Here is a 21,892-nt window from a genome sequence, read left to right on the forward strand (position 1 = left end):
CCTCCAGGAAGCTTTCCTGGACTAGTGGAGAAAACTGAAGACTCATGCGAGGATCCCTATATATACCTGCCAGCTCCCTTCTCTTTACTGAAAATAGCCACAGAGAATGTTGAATATATGCTTTGCTATAGAGATACGCAGCCAGCTTGCCATCATAAGTAATGGGGAGGGGAGGAGAGGGATTATGGATAATTTCAAACAATAGCCTGGACAAATCATTTATATTTAGCTAAGGAATGCAGCCAGAGAGGCAGACAATTACACCGGCTTCCTACCCTCGGCTTGGTCCTGGCATGGCTGATGCAGCTGGGCTGTGGGTTGGAGGGAGAGGATTGGGGTAGATAAAACTTGAAGTGTAATTCAGTTCTACTCTCACTCACTGAAGACCCCCCTGTGTGCAAGTCCCTGAACAGGTGAGAGTAGGATTTTTTTTTTTTTTTTGGTCTGGTTTAATCAGATTTTAATATTCTGGCAGGGCTTTTTAAACCTATGAACAGATATTTAATATTAATAACAATAACTAGTGTTGATAAAGTAATTTATACTTGGCCAAGTTTTTTCTATGCACGTTACATTAGCTGTATATAATTTTATTTAATTCATACGTAATCTTGTGAAGTTTGTTACTTTTTTTTTTTTTTTGAGACAGAGTCTCATTCTGTTGCCCAGGCTGGAGTGCAGTGGCAGGATCTCAGCTCACTGCAGCCCCCGCTTCCCAGGTTCAAGCGATTCTCCTGCCTCAGCCTCCTGAGTAGCTGGGATTACAGGCGCGTGCCGCCACGCCTTCTAATTTTTGTATTTTTAGTAGAGATGAGGTTTTGCCATGTTGACTAGGCTGGTCTTGAACTCCTGACCTCAAGTGATCCACCCGCCTTGGCCTCCCAAAGTGCTGGGGTTATAGGCGTGAGCCACCACATTGGCTGAAGTTTGTTACTTTTAATTGCCTTCTTATAGGTTAGGAAAATGATACTCAGAGAGAATAAGTATCTTATCTAAGGTCACAAAACTCATTAAGTGAAAGAAGCAAAACTTGAACCCTGGCTTCTGACCTTCCTGCCTTGTGCCATCTATTCTGCCATCTGCCTCTCTGCCTTTCTTCTATTTTATTTATTTATTTTTGAGACAGACTTTTGCTTTTGTTGCGCAGGCTGGAGTGCAATGGCACTATCTCGGCTCACTGCAACCTCTGCCTCCTGGGTTCAAGTGATTCTCCTGCCTCAACCTCCCAAGTAACTGGGATTACAGGTGCCCGCCACCACACCTGGCTAATTTTTGTATTTTTAGTAGAGATGGAGTTTCACCATGTTGGCCAGGCTGGTCTCAAACTCCTGACCTCAGGTGATCCGCCTGCCTTGGCCTCCCAAAGTGCTGGGATTACAGGCGTAAGCCACTGTACTTAGCCCCTTCTTCTATTTTTTTTTTTTTTTTTTTTTTTTTTTTTTAGGGACAGGGTCTTGCTTTGTTGCCTGGGCTGGAGCACAGGGACGCAAGCAGCTCACTGCAGCCTCCAACTCCTGGGCTCAAGTGATCCTCCCACCTTAGCCTCCCGAGTAGCTGGGACTATAGGTACAGGCCCCATGCTCAGATAATTAAAAATTTTTTTTTTTTTTTTTTTTGGTAGAGACAGGGTTGTGCTATGTTGCCCAGGCTGGTCTCTGGTCTTGAACTCCTGGCCTCAAGCAATTCTCCTACCTTGGCCTCCTAAAGTGTTGGGATTACAGGCGTGAGCCACCACGCCCAGCCCCTTTCCTCTATGTTGAGCCTTGTCTTCACCTGGCACCACCTATTTGTGCAACCTTGGGCAATTTACCTCCTCTTTCCAACTCTCTGTTTTGGTGGTATATTGGATTAGAAATATTCTAGAGTCTCTTCCAGCATCAGATAATTAACAGTGTAAGATATTGGCAGCCACTCAATCAATTAGGAAGTGTGCTTTATATAAAAAATTTTAAAATTGTGGTTAAAAAAACACTGAATGTAAAATATGTTTTTTGTTGTTGTTGTTTTTGAGATGGGGTCTCACTCTGTCGCCCAGGCTGGAGTGCAGTGGCATAATCACAGCTCACTGCAACCTCCGCCTCCCGGGTTCAAGCAATTCTCTGCCTCAGCCTCCCCAGTAGCTGGGATTACAGGCGCCCGCCACCACCCTCGACTAAATTTTGTTTTTTTTTTAGTAGAGACGGGGTTTCACCATGTTGGCCAGGCTGGTGTTGAACTCCTGACCTCATGATCCACCCTCCTTGGCCCCCCAAAGTTCTGGGATTACAAGCATGAGCCACCGCGCCTGGCAAATATAAAATCTTAAGTGTACATTTTAACCATTTTTAAATGTACCGTTCAGTAGCATTAAGTCTATTTACATTGTTGTGCAACAGAGCTCCAGAAATTACCTTGTAAAACGGAAGCTTTAATATTCTTGAAACAACTGTTTCCCCCTCCTCCCAGCCTCTGGCAGCCACTATTCTGTCTGTTTAGTGTGCTTTATTAAGCTCCTGCTGTGTGCTTAGTAAATGCTGACCTTGAGGAATTAATCGGGAGAGTTGTGGAGAAGCAGCCCAGCTTAGGTGGGAAGCCCTTGAACTTGGGATGGCTGGAGGGAGTGCCCTCTTTTCACAGGCCTGTAACCCCAGGGCCAGCCAGCACTGTTAAGTGAATGAGTGAGTGGGTTGGGACTTGGGCAGATGCCTTCACCTCCTTTAGTCTCAGCTCCTTGCTTGCAAAATGAGGATAACAATACCAAGTACTCAGGGTGTTGGGAAGGAGCCATGAGCTGATGTATGTGAGGCACGTAGCTCAGGGCCTCATATACAGCAGGTGTGCAGTAAACGGTGGCTGTTATTTATAACCTCGTGGAGGAGACTGGACTAATATGCTTGGAACAAGAGAGGACAAGACTTCTTTTCTCTGCCGTGAGGGCCCAGCCTGCAGTGGTTGTCATCCTCACTGACTAAGAGGGAGTGGATCTAATCCAGGTGCATTAGCCTGGCATTCAGCATCCTGCCTGTCTAGCCTTATCGCCACTCTCCTCCCTCCTGGAACCCTTGGTTCTAGCCAGACTTATCTCCCAAGCATGCTTTGCGCATTCCTTCTTGGCCCCTTGGTTCATCCTCTTCCACCTTTCTGGATAGTTCTTCCATCCTTCTCCTCTTTCAAGACCTTTCTCATGTCTGAGCTCCTTTCAAGACCCTGGCATCCCATCCCAAATGAACCTCTTTTTCCTGGGAACCCCTGTGGCATTTTCTGTCTTCATTTTGCTCCTGGCCTTTATGTACTTCCTTGGGTGGTTCTCTAGTGAACTCCACAAACAGTGTATGTGTCACATGTATAAGAGTCTGTGCTGGGCTGGATGCGGTGCCTCACATCTGTAATCCCAGTATTTTGGGAAGCTGATGTGGGAGGATCACTTGAGCCCAGGGATTTGAGACCACCCTGGGCAACATAGTGAGGCCTCTGTATCTAAAAAATTGTGTATGTGTGTGTGTATATGCCAGGTGTGGTGGTACACACCTGTGGACCTATGGTCCCAGCTGGAGGTGGAAGGATCGCTTGAGTTCAGGAGTTCGAGGCTTCAGTGAGCCATGATTGTGTCACTGCACTCCAGGCTGAGTAACAGAGCGAGAATTCTGTCTCTCAAAAAAAAAAGTCTGTGCTAAGTTCTGATGCTGCAAAAATAAAAAAGATAAACATCCTTATCTTCATGGGGCTTATAAGCCAGTAAAGAGTTGAGAAACGGGTTCGAAAGATGACAGTTCAAAGGACAAGGCGAATGGCTTCTGAGAGCAGAATGTTATGTGGGTTGAAACAGTTCAGTCACCTTGATTGAGGAGCACCGTTTCATGCAGCAAGTGGTGGTGGACATGAACCCCGGAGGGGAGCTTGCATTTCAACAGAAGGAGGAAGGATCAGCCTGGGGCTAGGCACTGAGAAAGTTGAATGGTGCTTGTGAATGGTGCAGGTGGGCCAGGTGTGGCATGTGTGCAGGGAAGCCATGGAGGAGAGGTTGGGCAGGTAGACAACAGCTGTATTGTGGGTGGCCTTCAAATCACCAGCCACGAACTTTATCTGTCCATTCATTCTTCCAAGAGAACTTGAGTGCCCACCGTGTGCCAGCATTAAACTGGTGCTGTGGAGATAGCCATCAACCTTGGGAGGCCCTGGGAAGTTTGCAGGTTTTGAACAAGGATAAGAGAAGCAGGGCTGGGCTTAAGGAGGGTGAATCTGAGGTCTGTGAAGAGGGGACGTCATGGTAGGGAGAGTGGCTGGGCACTTGTGAGGAATGGTGAGGAGGCAATGAACCTGAGACATTTTGGAAGTAGGATCAGGATCATTTGTAACTTGATTGGATGGGGAGGTGAGGAAAGGATGAAGGTGAAGGGGGATTGAGGCTGATTCTGTGCTGGGTGATTGTGAAAATGCAATGCCATTTGCTGTTACCAGTAGGCATTGTTTCGTCAACTAGATTGCAAGCCCCTTCAGGGCATGGATTCTAACTCCCTCTGATGTTCTCCTTGACCCTGAATTCACTGCTGTGAGGCACAGAACAGAGTAGGCACAGTGGGCCCCTCACGATCTCAAGAAATGAATCTTGCACTTTCTAGCATCCCAAATTTGTATCCACAGCAATATTTGTTCATGGGCCTGGCTTTCTCCGGAGTCATGTTTCTGCAGAGTCAAATGTTTCCTGTATATATCCTCACACCCCAAGTTAACTGCCCTTTCAGTTTCTGCTGCAGTTTTATTTCTCACTTGATGGCCATTTTCCACCAAGTTTTTATTGCTCCATAAGAGTAACTTTGAATGTGGTAGAGATGAAAACAACAAGGTGGCCCTTTCCTTTATATTGACCTCATAGCGTACGCGATGCAAACACATCTCAGTGAGTTTACACACGTTTACATATCTTGAAACTTTGGGTCACTCGTGAGTGGCCAAAATTGTAATATTAAATCCTTGGATGACAAAGGTCTACCCTAGGGATGACAAATACATGGTGAGGATTCTGTTACTTCTGTAACTGCCCATGGCAGACATCACTAATCAATCGCAGCTGTCTTTTCTGCTGGGCCAGGGCTTGGGTTCTGCTCATAATGCCTTGGGTACCCACCACCAACTGAGTGGCATTAGCACACTGCCTTCCTGTTTGCCATTTCTGGCCTTCTCCATTTGTTGAGTGAGCAGTTTCTTGGTAGGGGACTGCTGCCCCAAAGAGTGGTCCTTGATGGACAGAATTCACCCTGGAGTGGCTTCTTACCAAAGTGATGACCTAATTTTTTGCCTTCCTGCAGGAATATCCTGGAACCTTCTTTTGTTTGTCAGCAGCCAAGGTGTTTCCAGGAAGTTCAGAGAGAACAGGTCAGTGTTGGTCCGGGTCCATTGTGGCGTAGGGCCTCTGAACGTCTGTGTGTTATAAACTCTGTCTGAAGTCAAGGTCTTTCTTGCCCTTTAACTGTGGGTTGGGCAGGATAGAAGAGGATGCTGACATTTTCTAGTTGTCGTGCCCTGACTCCTGGCTTTGATTTTCTAAGCTCCTTAAATTGGGCTTTGGGGGCCAGGCAAGAATGATCTCCTCCCCACTGTTTCTGATTGGTGGCTGATGGTACTCTTAGATTCTTTCTTGGCCACCCCATTTGTGTGGAGGAAGCCTAGGGAGAGGCCTGTAACTTCCTGCTTCCTGTCTCCTCCCAGCAGGCTTGGGAGCCAGGGTGGAGGGGCCTCCCACAACAGGCCAGAAGAGAAGATGCAGGAGTCCTGGCCAATCCTTAGTGTCTCCATTTTGCTCTGCCCACTGCCCTCCACCAGGACCCCTACGGGGCCCTCTTCCCTGATCCTCCAGGCTCCTGGGGATCTTGCTGATGGTTTGTTCATTGTTCCTAGCACTTGTGCATTGAGGCCTCCGCTGTGCCAGACTAGACCAGGCAGCCAGACAGTGGGGGTGGACGGTGCTGATTCAGGTTCCCTTGGGGTGCTGTTTACTGACCTGGGCCTTTTTATGTTTAATTTATGTGTGTTTTCTCCTGCGGCTTCTCCCTGCTGGGTGATTTGTAAAATCTTACCTTCCCTTAACCCAGTGGTGTAGTCGGTGGAGCAGGGAGAGGGGGTGGAATGGTGCTGGCTGGTGGCTCATCTTGCCAAAGATTGTCTTGTCTGTGAGTTCCAGCAGGGATTATTTGGTGTCCCAAGAGTGGCCAGGAACCTCTTATTGTCCTGCCATGCCTTGCACGTTGTACTTAGGATGCCAGTATTCATATTTGTCATCATCATCGGACTCAGTTTTAGACCCTTTACAAATGTCCACAACCAATTTAACTTAATCAGATGAAGTTATAATTTAAATCTCATTTAACTTTCACAAAGGCCCCGTGGGGTAGCTGTCATGTCCTCCTCCTTTACCAGCGACAGCAGGTAAGGCCCACATAGTGTTAGCCGGAGCAGGGGCTCCAGCCCAGATGCTATGACCCTGCAGCGCCTGCCTTTTCTAATGCAGACCTGCGGCTGTTCTTAACTGACTCTGGGAATCCGCTCCAGGTCCCTCCCTGAGCCTGCTTGTGGCAGGAATGCCTGAGCTCCCATTTTAAGTCCTCCTCCCGCCTCCCTGGGGCCCGGATGGGTGTCTGCTTTCATTCTTGCAGCTCTGGGATTTGAGGCACCGCATATCACTGGATGGTGCAGTGCCGCTAGGCACATGGGCTTGGGTGGAGGAAAATTAGTCTGGTGAAGATCAGGCAGTAGCCGTCCAGGTGCAGTGGCTCACGCCTGGAATCCCTGTGCTTTGGGAGGCTGAGGCAGGAGTTCAAGACTAGACTGGGCAATATAGTGAAACTTTGTCCCTATTTTAAAAAAAAAAGACCGGGCGGCAGAGAGGGAAGGACTTAAGGACAAGGGAATGACCGTCCTGCTGTGCGGCATGTCCCCCACATCCTGTGGGGCCTGTTCCTGGTGGGCCCTGCCAGACAGAACTTGGTGAAGGGCTCCCCAGGAGGCCTGTATGGCCTTGGGGAGACACAGCTAGCCCCTGACGTCACCAGCCGTGTCTATCCAGATGACCGTCTTTCTTCTGTGCATTTGCGTTGAAACCTAAGTGAGGGAGACGTGAGTGGAGGCCTCAGCAGACAGGACGTTGATCCTCTCTGATGGCTGTGGCTCCAGGGGGCTTTGGTTTTGCATTTCTCGTCATGCTCTGGAGCCGTGCTCTGAGATGTTGACCAGCTCTGGGGTGGGAGGTTCTTGTCCTGGCTCCTGCTCCTACCTCTAACTGCTGTGCGAACTTGGGCAAGTCGATTGGCTTCTTCAGGCCATTTTCCTCACCTACAAGGTTGGTGACCCACTGCCAAGGTTCTTTCTGGCTCTGCTGGAGGTGGTTTCTGAGGTGGGATGAGTTGGTATGCCTGGGTTTTGGCTTCCAGTCCTGGGCCTGCCTTCTGCCTCTGACTAGTGCCTTCCTGGCCTCTGACCTGGAGGTGGATGGAGGAGGAAAGAGTGAAGTTAATGAGTAAACTGGAGATGCTGACTTCTGATAGGAGCGGACTGGGGGTGGAAGTTGTTTGCGGAGATGGTCCCCTGCCCTGTGGGTGGCGAGTGGCGGGGTCCTACTGCCTGACTTCTGTCCTGTGTTGACGGCTCTGCTGTTGATTTGGTTTAAACTCTCTTCTTCGTGCCCCTGCCTGAGGCAGTGAGGAGTAAGCCTCCATTGCTGGACTCCAGCCCTGCATGTTAATCATTTCAACTTCAATCATAGCCACAGCATAACGAAATGAGAATATCTGCCTGGAGCAGGTTAGCTTCCAAACTCTCTCCTTGCTCTCAAACCAAAAGTGTAACCAGAATTTTAGCCTGAACCAGGAGGGTGCTCTTCAGAATGGGAAGGAGATAGAAGAACCCCTTTGCTGGCATCTGGAGTTGGGAGCACGATCCTATCTGCATTTCAACCTGATACTTTGGAGCCAAATGTAGATTTTTTTTTTTTTTTTGGCCTATTGTTTAGTATTATCTGTGCTTTGATTTACCACACCCCTTCCGCCCTCTGTTTTCTCTCAGGCTCCCTTACAGTGGATGGCTGGAAATTGATGATACTTTGAATATTCACTCACTTTCTGAGAGTCTTGTGACCATTTCTACTCTCAATGGTCATCATTTTTAGAACATCTGATCTTGTGTTAGGAACAGGAAAAGATCTGGTAGAGAGCAGTCCAGGAGGTCCGAAGAGTCAGGAAGCTCAGTAAGTGCCCCCTGAAATCCTCCCACCTGCTGGAGAGGCTTTGCTGTTATTGCAGGAAGGCTGGAGGGTCTTGTGGCCTTTGGGGTACAGGATCTTGGTGAGGCCTTGGCCTTGGCCTTAGTAGCTTAGGGTTGCTGCTAACTCTTACAGCACGTTTGTGCGAAATTTGAAAAATGGCCCTTCTTCAGGTTACAAGCAAAAATTAAAGTGAATATATTATTGTACAGCTGGAACAAGGTCCAACTGTGTCTGAGGCAACCCCCTTGAGCCCTCGTGGGCAGTGACCCTGGCTGTGCGCACACTTGGAGGCACACCGCCTCCAATCATGGGGTGCACATGTTGCTGGAAACACACACAGTCTGGTCCCTCCCCTTGCAATGTGGGGAATGTGTCAGGTTCAGAGTCAGGGAGAGGGCCTCTGAGGACAGTGAACAGGTGAGGGAAGTGAGCTGGGGTGGGAGGGATTCTCAGAGCAAGATTGAAACAGGGTGCAGCCATGCACATGTGTGGGTGTTAGTGACTATGTGCACACTTGCCTTACATGTGTGTTGGGTGTGCTTGCATGGGTTTGTGTGGTAGGGCACTCTGCATTGTTTTGGCACTCAGTGGAGGGGCCCACGTGTGCACTCTCAATAGATCAGTATAGGCCAGACACAGTGGCTGTCATCTGTAGGCCCAGCACTTTCGGAGGCCAAGGCGGGAGCATTGCTTGAGACCAGGCTGGACAACATAGTGAGACCTCGTCTCTAATAAGAATAGAAAAAAAATTAGTCAGGTGTGGTAATTAGTGTGTGCCTGTAGTCCCAGCTACTCAGGAGGCTGAGGCAGGAGGATTGCTTGAGCCCAGAAAGTTAAGGCTGTAGTGAGCCATGATCGTACCACTGCACTCCGGGCTGGGTGACAGAGTGAGACCCTGTCTCAAGAAAAAAAGGGTCCGGGCATGGTGACTCACACCTGTAATGCCAGCGCTTTGGAAAGCCAAGGCAGGCAAATCATGAGGTCGAGAGTTCGAGATCAGCTTGGCCAACATGGTGAAACCCCATCTCTACTAAAAATACAAAAATTAGCTGGGCTTGGTGGTGCACACCTGTAATACCAGATACTCGGGAGGCTGAGGCAGGAGAATTGCTTGAATCTGGGAGGCGGAGGTTGCAGTGAGCCAATATTGGCCACTGCACTCCAGCCTGGGCAACAGAGCAAGACTCCATCTTGGAAAAAAAAAATGTCAGTATATACCTGTGATGTGAGTGCCTTCCCCTTAGATGGCAGGGTAAAACCTGGACACGGTACCTGGGAACCCTGCTGACGGCCTCTCCCCTGGCCACCTGCCAGTGTGGAGACTGAGGTTTAGGGGCCCAAAGCTCTCCGACAAGCCCTGGGGGTGGCAGTGCCAGGGACAGTAGGAGAAGATCCTGCCTCAGCAAGTCCCCAGCCCCGTCTCAGGGCCAGGCTCTACAGGAGGGCTCAGAGGGGCAGGGTGCCCAGCTGAGTTTGAATGAACTGTGTCTTTCCGGGTGTGTGAACGTGCAGGATGACATGTTTTGTTTTAGAGAAAATGAGGTACAGGTCTGGGCTTGCAATTTTCCACTTGTCTTAATCCTGGGAGATTCTAAACAGCTTTGTTTAAAAACTGGACATGCAGATTGCAAAGACCTGAGTGAGGAAGAGCCATCGGGTCCCCCAGGAAAACAATTAGGTTTGAAGCCAGAGTTTGGATTTGTTCGACCATTTTGAGTGCTGTCTGCAGCATGTGGGACCTGGAGGTGCTTACAGCATCACCCATGGTGTGAGTCACTCCAAATTAGCAGCCATTTCAAATTGGCTTCCACTGACTTGCTGCTGGGGATGGGTGGGGCTGGGGGGGAAGATCCAGGCCTGGCTGTCACCCATCATCCAGGCTGTGGCCGGCAGAGAGGGGAGGGGGCTGGAACAACCTGTCTTGGCTCAGCCTGCCTCCACTGTTGGCCAGAGAAGCTGGAGCTGGTGGTCTGTGAAGGTCTCCTGGACGGAGCAGTTTGTGCCCGCAGTGCAGGGAGAACACTGGAGACCATGCAATTCAGGGCAGGGTTGGTGGAACTTTTTCTTGGCATCCATTTGAGAAACTCAGAGGGGATCAGGCTGGGCCTTGAGGGAGGGCTGGGATTTAGGGAGGGAAGATAAGGGTCTCTGAGGGGTTGTAGTGCTGGCTGGGAGCTTGGTTGGGGTGGGGACAGGTGTGGCCTGCAGGAGAGGGTGAGCTGTTCCGTCTGGGGCACCTGACATACTGCTCGGAGCAGCTCAGGCGCAGGAGGCTGGTGGTGGGAGCCAGTGTTGGTCTTTGAACAGTGGAATGACAGGATGAAAGGGACATTATAGGCTGGGTGTGATGGCTCACGCCTGTAATCCCAGCACTTTGGGAGGCCGAGGCAGGCGGATCACGAGGTCAGGAGATCGAGATCATCCTGGCTAACATGGTGAAACCCCATCTGTACTAAAAATGAAAAAATTAGCCGGGCGTGGTGGTGGGTGCCTGTAGTCCCAGCTACTCGGGAGGCTGAGGCAGGAGAATGGCATGAACCTGGGAGGTGGAGCTTGCAGTGAGCTGAGATCGCGCCACTGCACTCCAGCCTGGGTGACAGAGCGAGACTCCATCTCAAAAAAGAAAAAAAAAAAAGAAAAGGGACATTATAGGAAAAATTAGATTGTAGCAGAATTCAAGGTGAATTTTTTTTTTTTTGAGACGAGTCTTGTTCTGTCCCCCAGGCTGAAGTGCAGTGGCGCGATCTTGGCTCACTGCAACCTCCCACTCCCTAGTTCAAGCGATTCTCCTGCCTCAGCCTCCTGAGTAGCTGGGATTACAGGCATGTGCCACCACGCCTGGCTAATTTTTGTATTTTTAGTAGAGACAGGGTTTTACCATGTTGGCCAGGGTGGTCTTGATCTCCTGATCTTGTGATCCGCCCGCCTTGGCCTCCCAAAGTGCTGGGATTACAGGTGTGAGCCACTGCGCCTGGTCTCAAGGTGAATTTTTTTTTTAAAAAGCATCCTTTTGGCTGGGTGTGGTAGCTTATGCCTGTACTCCCAGCACTCTGGGGGGCCGAGGTGGGAGGATCAGTTGAGCTCAGGAGTTTGAGACCAGCCTGGGCAACATAGCAAGATCCTGACTCTACAAAAAATTAAAAAACGTAGCCAGGCATGCATACCTGTAGTCCCAGCCACTCGGGAGGCTGAGGTGGGAGGGTTGCCAGAGCCCAGGAGTTTGAGGCTACAGTGAGCTGTGATCACGCCACTGTACTCCAGCCTGGGCAACAGAGTGAGATCCTGTCTCTAAATAAATAAATAAATAAATAAATAAATAAATAAATAAAATAAAAGCATCCTTTTTTTTGTTGCAAAATAATAAAAACTCATTATAATATCCAAACATTACATAAATTATAGAAGAGGAAAATCTCCCCTAATCCTACCCATCAGAGATAATCACTGTTAATACTTTGGTTTGTATTATTTCCAGATATTTCTGGATAGACTAGCATCCAGCCGTCCACCTATTTATCTTCTCAATTTCCATAAATGGAATTGAATTCAACTTACTGTTTTGCCTGTTCTTTAGGCATCGTTTCACATCAGTACATTCAGAACAACCTTATTCTTTTCCATAGTTGCACAGACTTGCTGAATGGATTTTGTTCCATTCATCACTGAGATTTATGCTGCATAGACCACCCCAAAATATAGTGGATTAACACAAACACCATTTTCTTTGCTTCCAGTTCTATGGGTTAGCCTTTTGGGCTGGTCTCTGCAGTCTTGCCTGGGCTTATTAATGCGGTAGCAGTCAGCTGATAGCTCTGCAGGCCCTGGACAGCTCAAGGAAGCTTCATCATATATCTCGTGGTTGGTGCTGGCTGTCAGCTGGGCTCCCCTGCTACGTGGTTTCTCACTGTCAAGGAAACTAGCCTTTCAGGTGAAAACAGTCTACAAGACCTCTTAATATGTAGGCCCTGAAGCCTCACACACGCATTGTCTGTTGATTGTTGGTAAAAGCAAGTCATGGGACCAGCAGAACTCCGGGGGCGGGCAGACTCCACCTCTTGGTGGGAAGGCTGGCCACGGCACAAGGAAGGTGTGTGTGTTCCAGGTGGGGAGGACGCGGACATGCGATCCCTCCCTGTGCCCAGAAGCATGAGGAATAGACCCCACAGGTAATGAGGAATAATGAGGAATAGACCCCACAGGTAATGAGGAATAATGAGGAATAGACCGCAGAGATAATGAGGAATAGACCCCACCGATCTTTGGAAGATGGTGCAGACCCCTTCTCCTCCCAGATCACTGTTCATCCCCAGATGGGTCATCCAGGGAAACTGGCAAACGCTTGATCTTCATGTTGGGTGTCCTTTGAAGTGGAGTCAGTGTGTTGTGTGTGTGCACGCGGCCAGCGCTGGCAGAGGCTTGGGCTTTGTAGTAGACAGTGTCTCCTGCCCTGTGGCTCTGAGAGCTGTAGAAGTCAAACCTTCCTGCCCTCTGCAAGCTGCCAAGAGCTTGTCTTCTTGGTACTCCCTGCTAATTTTCATGGCATCTCTGAAAAATGTGTCAGTGAGCGACAGGTCTTTAACAGAGCTAGTCCGGCCTTCCAGGCCCAGGCGTCTGCTGGGATTTTATTCATTCATTTGCCAACCACTATGCTCCAGGCTTCCTCCGCATCTGCTCATAACCTCGGATATGAAATAAGAGGGCCCAGGCCTATGTGATTCACAGACTCACTTTTCCTTCTCAGGCAACTCACAATGGACTCGACACCGTGACTTCCCACAAGGTGTTCGTTTTTATATTTAGTTTTCTCATCACCTGCCTTAGTGGCTATTCCCTTCCTGTGAAATGTCACCAATGGCAAGGAGGCAGGAGGAGGCAGGGGAAGAGCCAGTGATGGGTCATTAATGCATCCCCAGACCCCAGCTTAGAGGATGCTGCAGTGAAGCTGCTGGTGGAAGAGTTCTCCCCAGCGCCAGTCATTCATCAAACTTACCTCTCCCTGGAGATCCGAGGCTGGACCTGATGAAATGCACTTTCCCGTGCAGCAGTGTTCTTTTGCCTGTCAACTGGCTGGGTGGTTTTTGCATCCATCAAATAAGAACAAAGGCAGAGTGGGCTTAACGCGTTTGAAATCCCCTTGGTGTTTTATTGTCTCCCTGCTCCCCCTCAGCAGCTTTTAGTAAAGAAATGTTTTGTAGCTGAAAAGGTTCACTGTGAAAGCATTCTGCACCCCCACAACTCTGCCTCTGGCCTGGCCTCTTCAGCTGTGCTGTGGGAGAGGAGTTGCTGAAGACTGTGTTGGAGGAGGGAGTACGGCCTGGCACCGCAGCACCCTTGGGAGCTCCCAGTGCCTCTGGGTGACTTGGGGGTGCCAGCATTGTGCTCCTGTTGCAGGGTTAATGAGCTGATCAGCTCACAGGTTTTATATTAATCAGTGCTCAGTGTTGACAAAAACATGCAATGCTGACTGTGCAAACCTTTGAGAAATCTGGCATCACGGACAAGAAAAGAAACCTCAGCAACTGCTTTTGGCCATAGAATTGGAAAAAACTGGATAGAGCTCCTCAGCCTTCTCCAACTGAGGGCTCGCTAGCTTGAGGCCTGTAGCAGGTAAATTCCCCAGAAGCAGAGACCTGCAAGGCCCTCCCTGACTCCTTAGTTCTCTGCTCAGGTCCCCGCTCCACCCCTCCGTTACTTGTTCTCCATGGCTGTGAGGATGGATTCAAGTCATACTGTCAGTGAATCAGTAAGTCGTTATTGTGCGCTTTGATTCCTCAAGGGTCTGAGGCATCTTTTGGCCTAGGTGCTCCGTGTGATAAGAGAGCTTTAGCCAAGTGTAAAGTTAGGTCAGTCCCCAGCTCTTTCTGCTCATGGCTACAAATGTCTATTTCTGTTTTACCCAGTTCCCTCGTAGTTCCTGAGGGCCCAGTCCTGCAGCACCTATAACACCCAGGAGTGGGCTCTGAAGGCAGCAAGCCAAGTAGGAAGGGATAAGATTGCTACAGATACAGCCAGAGCCCCCTGAGAGGAGATGCCTGCCTTGACTCAGCAGTGAGCTCTCACTGCTGTATGGTCACACCTAATTTGACATAAAAAATGACGCTACCCACTTTCATCATCCACCTTACCCAATGCTTATCCAAATGGGTCTCAGTTGTTTGGCACATTGGATGTCCCCGTAAGGATAAGGATGGTCCTTCCCTGAGGATGCTCAGTGGACTCCCTGGGCTCTGAGGATTGTTCTTCAGGAGTACAGTAGCAACATCTTTGGAACCAGTGTGTGGCTTTCCCAGAGAAGCCGCAGTCGACTGGCTGAGAGGGAGGTTAGAAATGAGTAGGCAGGCCTCCCTGCCACCACGCCCAGGGCTGGGGGAACTGGCGAGTGCTTCCAGCCTGCTCTTGGCCTGGACACTGCAGGCTGGGCCTCTTCCTGCGAGGAGCTCACATTCTGATGTTCAGATTGAACCTGGAACATGGAAAGCATTCAGAGTTCTGGCGTTGACCTGAATCATAGACATTGTCTTCTCTGGGAATACTTTTGGGGCCGCTGGCCTTTGGGATGCTGACATGAATTGTGGGACACACTTAGGCCAAGAAGGGAAGCCACAGAATTGCCCCCAGTTCTGGGAGATGGGCTGGCAGTCTGGTTTCCTGGGCCCACCTTCCAGCTGGCTTTGGTTGTGCTGTGCCCATCAGCCGAAGTAGATGGACTTGACCCTGTCTTTGGGGGCCAGGCATGGGGGGCAGTAGGGATCTTGAGTGTGAGCCCCCATCCTGATTCTGGGGCAAGGGAGAAGGTGAATTTGACCACAGGAAGAAAAGTGGAGAGGTAGGGTCTGGTCTCCAGCTCACCCATAAAAGCTGGTAAGTCTCCGAGTGCCCTCAGGTCTGTGGGGAGGGCATCAGCTGCAGTTCCTGATTCTGCTACAGAACGTGGATGGGGGCTGCGGGCTACCTCATGCCACCTCCTACCCAGCCACAAGTTTCTGTTGCAGGGAACAGAGGGCAGATCGAATGGATCCCCCATTAGAAGAGTGCCTGACACAGAGTAGGCCTTAACAGATATTTGTTGATGGGAGATAGGAAGGGGATAGTGAGTTACAGCTACGGAAAGAAACTCAACTGGGCCAATCACAGTTTGAGGGATTGAGGGAAAGACCCCATCCTACCTTAAAATGCCTCTTCACTAGCTTGGCCAGCTGGTGGAACCCCTGCCGTTAGATGTTTGTTCTTTTGGAGGCTCTTTGGTTTTCAGGAGTCTTCTCTTGATTTGCTTTGTTTTATTGTTAATTTGTACTTATTTATTTATTTTTAGAGACAGGGTCTCACTCTGTCATGCACGCTGAAGTGCAGTAGCGCAATAATAGCTCAGTGCAGCCTCCAACTCCTGGGCTCAAGCAATCCTCCTGCCTCAGCCTCCTGAGTAGTTGGGACCACAGATGTGCAACACCATGATTGACTAATTATTATTTATTTGTAGAGATGGGGTCGCACTATGTTGCCCAGGCTGCTCTTGAACTCCTGGCCTTAAGGGGTTCTTTTGCTTCTGCCTCCCAAAGTGTTGGGATTACAGGCATGAGTGAGCCACCATGCCCAGCCCAGGAGTCTTCTCTTAAAATGCCACAGCCTCTTGGAGAGGCTTCCTGTTTCTAGCAGTGGCAGGAGATCAGCATGGCCTTTTGGAGATGAAATCTAAGAGGTAGGGTCAAGCCACCCCTAGATTCCTGCTTTCTTTGCGCACCTTCCCAACATTGCCTCTAGAGGAGAAATTCCCAAACCTTTTCTTTCTGTGGAAACTGCAGCAGAGCAGAAGACTCCAGGGACCTCCCCATGCCTCTCCAAGAAAATTATTGCCAAGCAGTCCTCATAGGCATTCATAGGATGATGGCGTGGCTTTAAAGAAACACCTAAGGGAATATCTGTTTTTTTGGGTGGTTGTTTTAAATCAATTATCTTGTTGTTGTTGTTGTTGTTGTTGTTGTTTTTTGAGATGGAGTTTTGCTCTTGTTGTCCAGGCTGGAGTGCAGTGGTGCAGTCTCGGCTCACCACAACCTCCGCTCCTGGGTTCAAGCGATTCTCCTGCCTCAGCCTCCCGAGTAGCTGGGATTACAGGTGGCTGCCACTACTCCTGGCTAATTTTGTATTTTTAGCAGAGATGAGGTTTCTCCATGTTGGTCAGGCTGGTCTCGAACTCCTGACCTCAGGTGATCCTCCAGCCTCAGCCTCCCAAAGTACTGCGATTACAGGCGTGAGCCAACACGCCCGGCAAAAATCAATAATCTTTAATACAGTCTTGATTCAAGTCAGGAACCAAAACATAGATACTGCCACATCCTAAACCCAGTGCTGTAGGGACTGGTCTGTGCACCCTGGTGTTTCTGAGACCTTGCAGCCACCTCTACCTCCCGATTCCCCACGACTCCAGGGTCTGCGCTGCCTGCTAGAGAACTGGCTTACTGGCATGGGACTTCTGCGGCCTCACTGGCATTCTTAGAGGCAGGGGCATCTCTAACATCTCTCGTAAGTATCTCTTGTGCATTGTCTCTTTATTCCTTCTGAAGAGCAGAGGCCTTGGTTTCCCATTCACTGGTGCTTTCCCTGTTTTCTCATTGCCTGGCACCTGGTGGACACAGAAATATTCTTTGAATGAATGAATGAATACTGCACTTGTGATCTAAGAGATGTGGCCCTAATTGTCGTCCATTTGCCCAGGACACTTAGACACTTGCTTGCTTTAAAACCACCCATCTTCATATCGCAGGGGTTTCAAACATTTCAGGAGAGGCAGTGAGGATCTTTCTTTCTTTCTTTTTTTTTTATTTTGAGACGGAATCTCGCTCTGTCGCCCAGAGTGCAATGGCACGATCTCGGCTCACTGCAAGCTCTGCCTCCCGGGTTCACGCCATTCTCCTGCCTCAGCCTCCCCAGTAGCTGGGACTACAGGTGCCCGCCACCATGCCCAGCTAATTTTGTTTTTTTGTATTTTTAGTAGAGACGGGGTTTCACCATGTTAGCCAGGATGGTCTCGATCTTCTCACCTTGTGATCTGCCCACCTCGGCCTCCCAAAGTGCTGGGATTACAGAGGATCTTTCTTAAGTCAGGAGCTCCTTGTTAAAGTGTCCATGGCTCTGGGAGGGGAGTTATGCTGCCTTTCCCAAAAGAGGTGGCGAGGACGTTGAGGGAAGAGGAGGCCACTGCTCAGAATTTCATGCTGAGGATACTGAGGCTGGCTTTCCTTGGGTGTCTGGGCAGTTCAGCAGAGGAGGCTGGAGCCAGGCTTTCTGGATTGTGACCCAGATTCTGTCGTTTCTCTCCTCCTCCCATGCCTGCTCCCGTCTTCGTCAGCTCGACCCAGGGTCACCTCAGAGCTCCCAGCAGAGTCTGTGGGCAGCTTTGGAGGAAAACATGCACCCAAAATGGCCAAATCCATGAGGACTTGAGAGAGGCACGTGTGTGGCTATTTTGGGTTTGGTGGGCTGAGCTCAGATCTCTCTGGCATTCCCAGCCACTGGCTTCTGAGAATTGAGCAGAATGGAAGGATGTTAAAAAGCGAGGCTCCAGGAGCAGCCCAAGAGTTTGCTCATTCTTCACCTCTAGGAGGAGGTGCTCACCCCGGAACCCACAAGGAGGAATGGGGCAAGGGAAGGGACTATGGCAGGGAGGGGGCAGGGGAAGAGAGGGAAAGTTCAAGACGATTTCCTCTTCCTCTTCTGTGACTTCCTGGAGGAGGGGTGGCAAGTACAGTGCTGGCCCAGGGCCAATCTGATAAGGTAGCAGGACTTAGAGCCCAGAGGAACGGCTCCCCCCCCAATCCATGCCTCTGGGGAAGTTGCCTGGTAACAGCCATTGGCTGGGGTGGTGCATCAGCCTCTCTGCCTCTCTGAATGTCTCTTTCAATTTCTCTGTCCTTCTCCCACATCAGGCTAGGGACAGCTCTGGTCTCAAATGATTGGGGAGTCCTCATCTCTTTCTCCCTTCCCCAGAGTCAGGCAGAGAAGCCCCTTTCACTCAGTGCACATGAGGGAGACATGTGAGCACCTCCTCTGTGGAAGTCAGGAGCTCAGTGATGCCGGGGTCTGTCTTTGCCCCTGAGGAGCTAGTGTGGACGTGTGGAGACACACATGTGTAGATGTGCACCGATGCAGGACGTCGGCCAGAGTGCAGAGTGCAGAGTGCAGCCGGATGTGACAGGCAGAGCGGGTCAGTGGGAAGAGCTGCCCAGTAGGAGTCAGGGCCCCCAGCTGGCCTGGGGCAAGTCATGTCATTTCTTGGTGCCTCAGATTTTTCCATCTGTCAAGTGAGGGGTTTATGATCCCTGAAGTCCTTTCTGGCTTAAGAGTTACCTGATTCCAGGAGTTGCAGGGAGAAGAGCCTTAAAGATGGGTAGAATGTTTTCATTGCCTCTGTCTTTGTTCCGAATGGGGTCTACCCTTGGACCCATCTCAGCTGGGTTGTTCCCATGAAGAGGGGGCAGGCTGAGGGCTCAGGTGTTACACTCGGATCCCAGAGCTCGCTTCTGTTCTCTGGACCCTCCTGTTAGGAAAACTGCCAAATTTGCCTTTAGGTTCAGAAAATCAGTTGCACCTGTCTAGAACAAGGTGGTTCATCCTTGGCCTGCAAGGGAGGGCTGAGTGACTGCCTGAGACCCACAGAGCCTGCTGGGGACTGACATCTGCTCCCATCCAGCCTCGTTCTTCGCTTAGAGTCACTTTGTCCGTATTGTTTCTGTAATGCCAAATTACTTGTAGCTCTTTCTTCCTTTCCTAGTCATGAGGTTTCATTTTTCATTGTTCTCAGTGTGATCTACCTTGCTTGAAATGCTTCCTGGATATGGCATTGTTTTTTTTTCTCTCTCTCTCTCTTTTTTTTTTTTTTGGGATGGAGTCTCACTCTGTTGCCCAGCCTGGAGTGCAGTGGAGTGATCCCGCCTCTCTGCAACCGCAGCCTCCTGGGTTCAAGTGATTCTTGCTCCTCAACCTCCTGAGTAGCCATGTGACTATGGGTGTGCATCACCACGCCCAGCTAATTTTTGTGTTTTTAGTAAAGATGGGGTTTCACCATGTTGGCCAGGCTGGTCTCGAACTCCTGACCTCAGGTGATCCACCTGCCTTGGCTCTCCAAAGTGCTGGGATTACAGGTGTGAGCCATGGTGCCTGGCCTATTTTATCTCTTAACTGCATTGTTTTAGCAAATTTGAAAATTTGCTCAGCTGTTGTTTAATTATTTTTCCGTCTCCACTTCCCTCTCCTTTCTTTCTGGTACCCCAGTTATATGGATATTTGACTGTTTGATACTGTCCTGTAGGTTGCTGATGTTGTTATTTTTTCAGTATTTTTTCCTTCTGTGCTTCATTTTGAATAGTTTCTATTGCTATGTCTTCAAGCGCACAGATCTTCTGCAGTGGGTAATCTCATGTTCAATAATTCCTTCTGGTGTATTTTTCATTTCTGACATTGTATTTCCCATTTCTAGACATTCCATTTGAGTGTTTGTTGTATCTTTGTCTCATCATGTTGATGTTTTCCTCTGCATTCTTGAGCTTTGGAGCGTACTTATAATACTTGTTTATTTAATCTTTATCTACCAGTTTCATCATCTCTGTCATTTTTGGGTTTGTTCTGTTGACTGCTTTTTCTGTTTATGATTTTTCTCCTCCATATTTTTCTGCCTCTTTGAATGTCTACTGATTTTTAATTGGATGCCAGATCCTGTAAATTTAATGTTGATGGGTATTGGGTTTTGTTATATTTCCTTGAGTGGTATTGGGCTTTATTCTGGCATTCATTTAAATTACCTGGGCTCAGTTTCATACATTTGAGGTTTGCTGTTAAGCTTTGTTAGGGTAGACCCAGACCAGCCTTTAGTCTAGGGCTCATTTAGCCTCACTACTAAGGTAACACCCTTCAGAGGATTCTACCGAATACCCTGTGTTTTTGAGGTCTGTCCACTCTTTTTTTTTTTTTTTTTGGGACGGAATCTTGCTCTGTCGCCCAGGCTGGAGTGCAGTGGCACAATCTCAGCTCACTGCAAGCCCCGCCTCCCGGGTTCACGCCATTCTCCTGCCTCAGCCTCCAGAGTTGCTGGGACTACAGGCGCCCGCCACCATGCCTGGCTAATTTTTTGTATTTTTAGTAGAGACGGGGTTTCACCATGTTAGCCAGGATGGTCTCGATCTCCTGACCTCGTGATCCGCCCGCCTTGGCCTCCCAAAGTGCTGGGATTCCACGTGTGAACCACCGTGCCCGGCCAAGGTCTGTCCACTCTTACTGGTGGGAATGTGAACTCTGTCTGGCCCTGTGTGTGCTCCACAGATTGTTGGGCCTGTCGCTTTCCAGTGGTTCTTTTCTCAGTCTTGTGGATTTCACCCCACTGGTGTCCAGATCAGCCAGAGAGTCCGGGTACTCTTCTAGAAGTCTCTTCGCACTCTCTGCTGTCCTCTCCTCTCTGGTATTCTGCCCGAAGAATCTTAGCTGCATGAACTCTAATTCCTGTCTCCTCAACTTGGTGAGACCTCTGGACTCCATTTGGATTCCTGTTGTCTGAACTGCTGCGTGGAAGCTGCCTCCAGGAAGTAAGCTGGACAATCAAAGGACTTGCCTGTTTTGTTCCATTCGTCTGTCAGGGATTGCAGTCCTGTGTTGCCTGTTGCCCAATGTCTGAAGTAGTTTTGTGTGTTCTGTCCAATTTTTCAGTTGTTTTAGGTGGGACGGTAAGTCCAGACCTTGTGGCTTCACCAGGGCTGTCCCCAGGAGTCCTGCATTATTTGAAGACTCACCCCTTTCCTGGTGTCATCCTGGCATCACCTCCTTTCCTGGTGTCATCCTTTTGCACTGGGGTGGGTGCCTCTAGGAAACACTCCTACAAGAACCCATAAGCAGCATGTTCTTTTCCCCTTACCTAATTTATCTAGCTTTGTTGTTATCTCTCTAAGTTGGCTGTGTCTTTGAGTACAAAGATGATATGGCGTTTTTCTCATCATCCCTTGTACCTAGCTCAGTGATAGGTGGCCAATGTTTGTTGATTGAACAAGTAAATGAGAATAAATGGAAGACAATATAAGTGAACCATGCTTCATGGTTACTAAGAAGAACAGTACCATCCCGGGTGTGGAGCTTGGGCTCCCAGGAGCTCAGATCACACCTGTAGCATTGGGTTTACTTAATTCTGGTTGGGGCATTGGCAAGTCTGAAGTCATCTGGAGGAGGGTGAGTGGGAGAGTGGAAACTACACTCCATAGGAATTGGATGAAGGATTTGGGAATGTTCATTCTGTTGGGAAATTGTCTTTTATGGAGTACTATTGGAGGGGGGCATAATAACAGTTTTCCAACATGTGTAGGATTGAGGACTGAACTTAGGACTCTTGGTGAAGGATTCTAGGCCATTAGATTTGGGTCTAGGTCCAGGCAGAACTTTCTGAAAATTGAACCATCCAGCAGAGAAATGGGTACCTTGAAGATAGTGAGCTCCCTGTTGCTGCTGGGATTTAAGCCAAACCCATGTCTGTTGCTTAGGGATGCTGTGTTTGGAGTTGTAAAGTTAACCAAGATGTTGCATGAGATATCTCTTAGATGCCACTCTACACAATTTTGGATCTTACTCCTCCTCTGAGCCCCATGATTCATCCTCTGGCAGCCTCCCATCCCCAGCCTACACACACAT

At 49.3% G+C, this 21,892-nt stretch overlaps 1 protein-coding gene across 2 annotated transcripts in view; it reads left to right on the forward strand.

Annotated features, from left to right (window-relative positions):
• TSPAN9 (tetraspanin 9) overlaps nt 1-21,892 on the forward strand; it is a 206,737-nt gene that overhangs the window by 1,001 nt on the left and 183,844 nt on the right. Inside the window, exon 2 of one of the 2 annotated variants that reach the window (XM_055359218.2) lies at nt 5,286-5,352. The exons of the other annotated variant lie outside the window; for it this stretch is intronic. The gene's annotated coding sequence lies outside the window, so the exon portion shown is untranslated. The remainder of the gene's footprint in view (nt 1-5,285; nt 5,353-21,892) is intronic. 2 annotated transcript variants of the gene reach the window in all.

The sequence above is a fragment of the Gorilla gorilla genome, chromosome 10 (assembly GCF_029281585.2).
Source record: "Gorilla gorilla gorilla isolate KB3781 chromosome 10, NHGRI_mGorGor1-v2.1_pri, whole genome shotgun sequence".
Lineage (NCBI taxonomy): Eukaryota > Metazoa > Chordata > Mammalia > Primates > Hominidae > Gorilla > Gorilla gorilla.